This window comes from Equus przewalskii, chromosome 30 (assembly GCF_037783145.1).
Source record: "Equus przewalskii isolate Varuska chromosome 30, EquPr2, whole genome shotgun sequence".
NCBI lineage: Eukaryota > Metazoa > Chordata > Mammalia > Perissodactyla > Equidae > Equus > Equus przewalskii.
Genome location: NC_091860.1, coordinates 22,997,963 through 23,007,705, shown reverse-complemented (window position 1 = coordinate 23,007,705; position 9,743 = coordinate 22,997,963). Strand labels below are relative to the sequence as shown.

Sequence of the window (9,743 nt, the reverse complement as noted above, 5' to 3'; positions counted from 1 at the left end):
GAACGAATTAGGAGAGCCTTGCTGATCACCTCCGCTGCAGTTTGTGGTCCATGCCTTGAAGTAACCAACACTGCTGGAGCTGCCCATCCCACATCAGATTTTTCTGTGTATATCCCTTGGGTTTCACAAACTCAGTAAGAGTTTCCTTAAAGGACCCAGGCCCTGGACCCTCAGTGGGAAACACAAAGACAAGTGTGAGGCCAACTTATTTTGTATACAAAAACTGCATTTCTGCTGCAACTGAGAGTCCATATATTTACAGTAAATCTTTCAAAATATCCATGGAGCTGCAGAGGTCATATGGCATTGTGATGTGTACAGGACAAATTGTTTTGCCTCTGAGTTAAGAGACAGTTCACATGGTCACCAGAATATGCAGCAGTTTGCCTCATGAGCAAATACAAAAGTGAGATCGGAGAAGTAGCCAGGATGACACAAACAATCATACAGGTTTAAAGGTTGACCAACTAAATAGTGTAATAATTGGATGATTTTATAGATGCCAGGACACTGTAATACTGCTGGAGTGATTGTGCTGTAGTCATTGATGACTTGTGTCTTTTCTGAGTCTTTTAATTCTTTCAAATGTGCTACTAAAAGTTCTAGTATTTCAAAGTGTGCTGCCAACACTGAAAGGCTGAAAATAACCACAGATATTGCAAGAAAAGGATATTGGCTAACATGTAATAATAATACTTTATTGTTTAGGGCTATCCTGGCTGCTGGGCCAGACAAACTGAAAAATAGCAGATCCTTAACACAATGGAAGTTTAGTTCCAACTTATGCAAAGTCCATTGGTTACCAAGATGGGATGGGAATTCTGTTCCATGCAGTTATTCAGGTACCCAGGCTGTTAAAGGCTCTACCATTTTTCAATACAGAGGTTCCAAAATTACCCTGGGCATCAACATCTAACTAGCTGTCCTAGAGAGCGGTATGCATGGGATATTTTTATGAGTTAGATCCAAAAGTACGTCTGTCACTTTTGTCCATTTCATTGGTCATAACTCAGTCACATGGCCACATCAAACTTCAAAGGATGCTTTTGAAATATATTTCTGAGCCCAAAATGAAAGTAAACAATTTTAAAGACCAACTACTTAGGCCTTGTTTGACATAGGAGCTAACGTTTGTATAGTTCTTGTACCATTACAGGTTTCTTTCATCTGCTTTGACTCATTGAATTATTTTAGTTATCATCCTTATTTTTGGAAACAGAAACAGAAGTTCAGTGGCTATGTGACTCGCCCATGTTCACATACCTGGTAATTTGGGCATCTAGTACTCAAATTCAAGTCTTCTAACTTGAAAGCCTATTTTCTTTCTCTCTACTGTTCCAGGCCTTTCCTCTTGCCACATGCTTTACTGAGAAAGAAAGAAAAACACAGAAATTAATGGATACTGCCTTAAAATTGCCTACAAGAAAGCACATAAATAAAACTACTTAGGAATAATTTCAGAGCAGTGTATCAACCAATACAACCTAATATATTAAAAGGCCCAAAACAATGAGGTTTGGTAGGATAGTTCGTCTAAGGTTACCACTCATACAGTATTTGCCTAGTCTGAAACTGAGATTTCTGTCTAGGTTTTCAATAAGGTTTCATGGAAATAGAGAGTGTTCTCAACATAGCTCTGCAAGCTATTTCCTGTCCTACTCCTGAAAACTGGTCCCATCAAAAACTGTTTCCATTCCTGGGATCTGATATATCCTCAAGCAGTGCTTCATGGAACATGCTAAAAGGAGAAAAGTTCCAAAAGGAAAAAACAAAAAACAAAACTTTATGAGAAAAAAATAGGTTTAATAGCTTTAGATTCAGCCAATATATATTGAGTACCTAATAGAAACTAGACACTGCAGATGATTTCACACATATTATTTTGTTTGTCCAAATGAAATTATGTAGAAGCAAAATAGGATTTGTATTGTCTGGAGATATAAATTATTTATGTTCTCCTTGGATCTCTTTAGTATGGGTAAATGATATTTGGGTTTAGTATTTTTTGCTGGGTTATTGCAAACTTTCCAAAAGTTGGCTTTATTTTTTAATAAAACCATAGATCATGGAGCAGGAGGAGACATCAGAAGCACATCTGCTCTACCCCTCTGCCTTCAGGAAACACGTTTTGCTTCCCTTCTCATTGGCGGCGTAACCATGAGCAAGTCACAATTTTGAGCCTCAGGATTTTCATATGGTAAATGACAGTACTAATAAAACTTCCCTGTCTCTGGTGCTGATTAGCTATAAGCATCAAATGTTTGTTGAGTTTTCTGCAAAATCTTGAAAGCACTATGTAAATATCAGGTGGTCTCTGATCGCCTTTGGACAGATGAGACAACTGAGGCTCAGAGTGACAAGAGGAATTACCAGTTGTCACAGGGTCAGGTGGAAGGCTGTGGACACCTAGATTCACTGCTTACAGGACCGCTTCTTTTTTTTACCTGAATTTTAATTGGTTTATATTCAAAGGACCTGAACAGAATTTTCACAGTTTCTTTTGATCTTTCCCCAGATTAAAGTGGATAAAATATCAATCCAGAATCATTTTGTTCAGTGGATAGAAGAAACAGCAGTAACAACCTCTCCGATTATAGTGAGTGGCTGGCTCCATGAACCACTGTTTGTGCATTTAAATCACAAAAATCTCAATTTAGCTCTATTTGGTAAGTATTTGAACAGGACACACACACACACTATTTAGGAAACTGCAGCTCTGAATCTTTACCCACGGACTGGTAAAATGGCACCAATTCGTGTTGGAGGGGAGCAAGCTCTGGGGACATGTATGATATGATTTTTGTTGTGGGCTAGGATAAACATGAAGTCCTCCGTATATTCTCACTGCAGTTAGTGTCAGAAATCCATGCCTGTGGGTCAACTTTGGGAATTCATTTCATATTCTGGTAGGAATGAGCCAGTAACAATTTGGAACACAGAATTTTGGCTGAACAAATAGACACTCGAGGCAGGCTTTTAAATAAATGGGGGGAAAATAGCATTGGTAAGTGTGCCCAGAGTCATTGTGGCATTAGGGGCATTTTGATCAATTGAAATAACAAAGTAATTAACACCTGCTGTGTGTTACAGCAGGGAATGAGGTAAATTGCCATTCTCTTGGAAGCTTCTGCCTTTTACAAATGCTGTGTTGAAGGAGAGGTACCAGGAAGATCAATGTGCTTGCATGCAAATCTCTTACAGAAAGAAGGGGCCTGGAGAAGGTGTTTAAAAGTTTAAATATACGTATGTTATCCGTTCTTGCACTCTTCCAAGAAGATTTTGGTCTCCAAGGATGACAATTAATGGTTAGGCCAAATAATAGTTAGCTCTGCTGGCCAACATCTTCTCTTAGATGTAGCATTTTCAACAATTTCAAAAAAATAGAGGGTCCTTGTATGTCAGTAAACAGTGTTCCTCAAAAACCTGATGTTGTGGGCTGAGTTGTATTCCACCCCCCAAAAATTTATATGTTAAAGTCATAACCCCTAGTATCTCAGAATGTGACTAGATTTGGATATAGGATCATAAGGAGGTAATTAGGTTAAAATGAGGTATTAAGGTGGCACTAATCCAATAGGACTCGTATCCTTATAAGAGGAAATTAGGACACAGTCAGGCACAGACAACAGACCATGTGAGGACGGAGAAGACGGCCATCGACAAGCCAAGGAGAAAGGCCTCAGAAGAAACCAACCCTGCTGACACCTTGATCTCAGATTTCTAGTCTCCAGAACTGTGAGAAAACGTGTTTCTACTATTTAAGATATTTAGTCTGTGCTATTTTGTTACGGCAGCCCTAGCAAACTATTAGAGTTGAAGTCTCAAGAAAGACATTATATCTTAAGCCATTATTTGGTTGTATTGATTAAAATTATTGGCTTTATTTGAAAGATGCCTCTGTGTTTGGCTGTAGGTAGGTGCTTCGGATGCATAGATGAAAAGATAGTGCCCTGAATACAGGATGTAGGCAGGTTGGCAGAGTCTGGCTTCTTCCTTCCTAAAGATGGAAAAGAAATGAATTAAATTAATATATTTAAGAGCCCGTTATTCCAAAAATCATTGTTGAAATTGTAGGAAAGGAAGAGCAGTGAAAAAGAATATGGAATTATCGATTTAATTAATAAGGAAAAGATTGGATTTAGCATTGTGATTGAAAGAACACAACCCTTTGAATCAGGAAAGCTGGTTTCACCCAGAGTCGAGTGTTATATGATTGCTGTGTCTCAGATAGATTTTGTCTTCTCTTTCAGCTTCAGTTTCCTCTCATACTCTTCAAATTGTGATAGTCCCCAGCTCCTGACTTTAATTTTCATAAATGTACATTATGTTTTAAATATTGGGTTTAGGTTTGTACACTGCTACGGTATTCCTGCTAGTCTACTTGGAAAAGTGTATTTTCTTGCTGCTTATAAAAATACGTATTTGTTATAGACACATAAAAAGGAGAAAAAGGAAAGTCACGTATATTGTCACTTCCCAGGAAAAACTACAGTATTCATTTCAGGTTGTTTTCTATGTTTAAGTGTAGGTTACACATTTCTATTTTATTTTCCCATATTGGTAATGTAGTCATTTTATAATAATGATTTATAACAGATTTTCACTGAATACTATATTACCCATATTTTCCATGTGATAACTAGTCATTAGTGCTGCTCGCCAAATATTTCTAGTTTTCTTAATTTCAGGTATAAAGGAAGATTACTGAGCCCATAGGGTTCGGGTGGGGCCATAAATTTGGTTTGGCCAGTGAAGTTTAAGTGGAGGTAACTTGTGTTACTTCTGGAAAAGAGCATTTAATTTCCAGAGCATAACCCACAAGGCTCTTTTTCTTTCTGCCATGGAACTGGCCAGAATCAACATAGTGCCTGTTCTAATAGCCTGTGTATTCGATTTTTATTGCTACTATAACAACACAAATTTGTTTGTGGCTTTAAACAAAAGAAATTTGTTCCCTTACAGTTCTGGAGGCCAGACATTCAAAATGAGTACTACAGGGCTAAAATCAAGATGTTGGCAAGGCTGACTCCTCCTGGAGACTTTAAGGAAGAATTCATTTTCTTGCCTTTTCCAGCATCTGTAGTTGAATTTCTTGTCTCATGGCCCCTCTCTCCATCTTCAAGACTGTTAACAAAGCACCTTTTCTCTCCAACTCTTCTTCCCTCTGTTTCTGTCACACAGCCTTATTCTCTTCTGCCTGTAAAATCTTCTTTTACTCCCTCTTGTAAGAACATTTGTGACTACATTTAGGGCCCACCTGGGTAATCTAAGAATAATCTCCCCATCTCAAGATCCTTAACTTAATCTCATCTACAAAGACCCTTTTCCAGGTAACATTCACAGATCCCAGAGGTTTGGATCTGGATACTGTAAGGGGTCATTATTTAGCCTACAGCAGGTTGTATCCCACCGTTAGGAAAAGAAGAGCAGACCTCCCAGTTGACCACGGACATGTGATGTGAGCAATATACAAGCCAATATTTCTATAAGCCACTAAGATTTGAGAGTTTGTTGCTGTTAGCACAGCATAACTTAGAACATACTGACTGATAATGCTATAGTTTAATATTCTTCAACAATATTACTTTCCATGGCTGAATCTTTTTAGAAACCTGCCATTTACCTATATCATAGCTAATTTAATAAATACATGTTGGAATTTAAGCTATGTCTAATTCTTCAAGGAAGATCCTAATAGATAAGCCATTGTGCCTGTCTCTGATTACCCTCTTAGGGGAAAGTTTTAGATTATGAACTACTGGATCAAAGGGTATATTTACTCCTAGGAATGCTTCACCTACGGTTAAACGGTTTCCAGAAATGTTATGACCATCAACATCTTACTGATAGCATTTCAGCAGAACCATGTTTTTCACTCTCGCTCAGGAAAGTCTTTTGAAAAAGACAAGACAAATAGCCCATAAGAGTTTTAACTAGTTCAATAAGATAAACTTGGGAAATTGAACTGATCAATCCTATGTGAAGTTTCCCAATTCTCCTGCTGGTTAAGACTAAATAGATGGGGTGGAGAATGTATTTTATGGTTCTGTTTCTAAAAACACCTATCCTGATACATTTCCTATATACAGAAATGTGAAGAGTATTAGGATGAAGTTGGAGAAGAGAGGGTGAATATCAAAAATAAAAAAGAATTAGTGAATATATAACCTTGTTCAGCTAGAGTCTGATTGAATGGGAAAGCAGAGGAAACTAACACATACTGATCACTTTTTATGGGGAAGGTTCTGGGTTACCAATTGTTGCCTGTATATTCAGTGGCTTCTCTTCTTTCCCCACCTCTTTGTAACTCTTGAATGCCATCCACTTTTGTTTGCAGGACTGGTTCTCCATTGGGAGGGATAGAACTCTGTTAGGCCAATGGAGTGGTGACTTTCCCACCACCCCATCAATCATCAAGGTGGAACTGACAAAGGACAGCGACTCAGCTTCCATCGCAGCAGGAACTAGGTATGTCATCTGCCCAAGCACCTGATCTCCACTTGCCAGGACTGAGAAAATCCAAGAGCCCTAGGAAGGCAGATGTCGAAAGAACATGCTGCCAGGTAGCGATGGCAATAATTTTTACATCAATTGACTATTTCTGCTTCCGTCCGCTTCCCCCATCCCTGTCACACTTTCCAGTACTATTTAGAACAGTCATTTCAGCTTTAGTCTGTTTGATCACTTGCCCCCTTTGTCAGACCTGGTGAGCCATTTGGCGGGGATGGCAGTGGCCATCTGTGCTGTTAGAATGAGACTCTTTCTCATCACTTACCTGTCTCTCCTGTTCTAGAGATTCTTGGCTTAGGGGAGCCAGGTGCCTCACTTTTCTGGGCTTGTTGCCACCAACTGAGTGGATTTCAAATCTTGAGCTGCCTTTCAGGTAGGAGAATCTACAGGGGATTATGTTTTCTTGGCAATTTCCTGCCCATTCCCAATACTGAAATTCACTTGGCTGTCCCCATTGGCTTGCTCTGTTGAACCCTCCAATTTAAAAGATTAACTCTTATCCTAAAAGTCTGATCAGCCCAGGCAAATGAGATTCTGCACAATCTGAACAATAGGGAGTAATGAATCAGCTACTCTTCATTTCTTGGGAAAAAATACAAATCCATGCTGAGGAGTGGAATTAAGATTACTGCACAGGGATTTCCAGGTTTATAAACACTATTAAAAGATACATAGGCCTGTAGGAGTGGCCTCAATTGAGTATGCATGAGCCACATGGTTTTAAGTTTTCTTGGGTCACATCTACTTTCATTTTAAGTAAAAAGCAAGCTTGGAAAACCAAAGTTCTTCACTTTTGCACCAAATATAGAGGAGCCTGTTTTACAAAAATTTACCACCTGGGGAAAATGATCTTCATGTAACCCAGAAACTACATGAGTTCAGCAGTTTTTTGCCCTGGTTTAATTTTCTCTTTGAAAATATTGGCAAAGATCAGTACAATTAGTGGTTAAATTGGAATATTTTAAAATCTAAAAGCAATTTGGTGGAATGGGGGCATGACACAAAAGCCACCTTTGTAGGGCAAAGCCCAATAATGCAGGCTGGAAAACTCTCTCACGGGTGATCTTAACAAATTACTCATACTGTTGTCGGCCCTTTTCTTTGTTTATACTTAAACCTGGGAAAAATAATGTTTCTCTCCTCCCTAGGTCATAGCAATATTATAAGCATAAAAGTAATTAATGGTTATGAAGCCCTTAGAAGTATTGCCATATCATAAAAATGAAAAGAAAATATATTAGACTGTAATAAATCCTCACTCATCTGGACACTTTTTAGAATTTGGTGCAATATAGAGAGACACACTTCTGAAGTTTACGTTTGTGTTATATGGGAAGAAGTAGTTTGCTAGGCAAATCAAAAAGGTAAACAGAATTATTGGAGGAATATATCTAAGAAATACATGTAATTAAAAGCTCTTGAGTAGTTATTAAAAAATAATGGATGAAAAATCTTCAAATTAACTATCTATGGCACGACCATACATTAAAAAGATAATTCCCTGAAGAAAATTTCAGAGAATTATCATTTAAGATAAATTAACAGGAGAGGAGATCCAAGATGGTGGCATGAGTAGTCTTCTTTGTCTCTCCCCCTTCGAATCTACAACTAATTGGACATTCATCGCTTAACAAAGGATATCCATATAGCATCTCAGGATGCCTGAGAGACCCACGCTGTTATACATCAGAAGGCGGACGGACTTCTCTCTGGGAGGAGGTGGAGATAGGTGAAAACTCTCTGACCTCGACACCCGAACAGCCTAGTACCTGCAAGCAGCTTTCTTCCAGCGGACGCCTCCCAGAACATCACCACACACCAAGGGCAGGAGGGAGCATGCACCAGAGGAGCGACAGTGGAAACAGGTGACCAGAGCCCTACCTAAGCCCCCCGCAATTACACCTAAGCCCAGAGGGAAGCTCCAGAGTTACACACCAGAGGCAGAGGGGAAAACCCCTACCCACCATTAGCGGAGAGGCCCAGCCTAGGATCCACAATGCTGGGAGACTCCCAGAGAGAATCCCCAGTGGGGCAGCAGCCTGTCAGCTGCCGCCGCTGGCCCCACTGACTGCGGCTATCTCCTGGTCGGGGCTCGGGGCTACCAGAGATCTCCTGGGAGAGGACTGGGGCTGGGTGGAGCTCCAGCAGCTGGCTCCACAGCCCGGGGGGGAAACTCCAGAGTTCCGTCCAGGCAGCAGGCAAAGTCTCTACCTGCCATTAGCAGAGAGGCCTTGCCCAGCATCCACAATGCCAGGAGGCTCCCGGAGAGAATCCCAAATGGGGCAGCGGCCCACCAGCTGCCACCACCAGCCCCACTGACTGTGGCTATTGCCCGGTTAGGGCTTGGGGCTACCAGAGATCTCCTGGGAGAGGACTGGGGCTGGGTGGAGTTCCGGCGGCCGGCGCCGCAGCTCAGGGTAAACTCTGGGCTTCCATCCTGGCAGCAGGCATAGCCTCTGCCCGCAAATAGTGGAGAGGCCCCACCCAGAACCCACAACGCCGGGAGGGTCCCGAAGAGGAGAATCCCAGGCAGGGAAGCAGCCGGCCAGCTGCCACTGAACTCAGGGTCTCTGGCTATCCCCCAGACAGGGCAAGGGGCTCCCTGAGATCCTGGGGGAGAGGACTGGGGCTGGATGGAGTTCCAGCAACCCAGCTCCGTGGCCCAGGGGAAACTCTACGGTCTCACAGCAGCCTCAGTGAAAGCCTCTGCACAGCACTAGTAGAGAGCACCCCCCCGGCAACCACAAGGCTGGAAGACCCTGGGACAAAAGTAGCATAGCTAGGTGAGTTAACCACAGACTGCAGAAGATGCCCATAGCTCTGCTGTGACCCATAGTGGACAAGCGAGATTTTGTGGGCGCCGACAGTGACAGAGCTGCAAATATAAGTGATCCTGACCCTGGCAGCTGGGAAAGCCCATAACACCATTGCAGACCCCAAGGAGCATGTCTAGGTGGTCTGCAACAGTAGGCACAAGCAACCTGAAGCCCCCCTCCATGCCCCCGTGACGTTTCCCACAGCTGAAGAGGGAACCCGCAGGACCACTGTGACTATGAGGAGGGGCCCAGGCCCAGTTAGCAACAGCTGATAGAGTTCCTGGTTGGTGCAGTATAAACAGCTGTTCCCCCACCACACCAGTAGAAACAAGTGGAAGCAGTAACTAAACTCTATCTCTATGCGGAGGCACAAATCTACACCATCAAGCAATATGAAAAAATATATTAAATCTCCAG

The 9,743-nt window shown here is 41.6% G+C and overlaps 1 long non-coding RNA gene across 1 annotated transcript; it reads left to right on the top strand.

The window, feature by feature from the left end:
* Positions 1–2,062: 2,062 nt before the first annotated feature.
* On the top strand, positions 2,063–8,375 carry LOC139080477 (uncharacterized). Its single transcript, XR_011535013.1, has 5 exons — positions 2,063–2,197; positions 2,516–2,666; positions 6,338–6,468; positions 6,794–6,883; positions 8,147–8,375. It is a non-coding gene; the product is annotated as an uncharacterized lncRNA (long non-coding RNA).
* Positions 8,376–9,743: the final 1,368 nt, after the last annotated feature.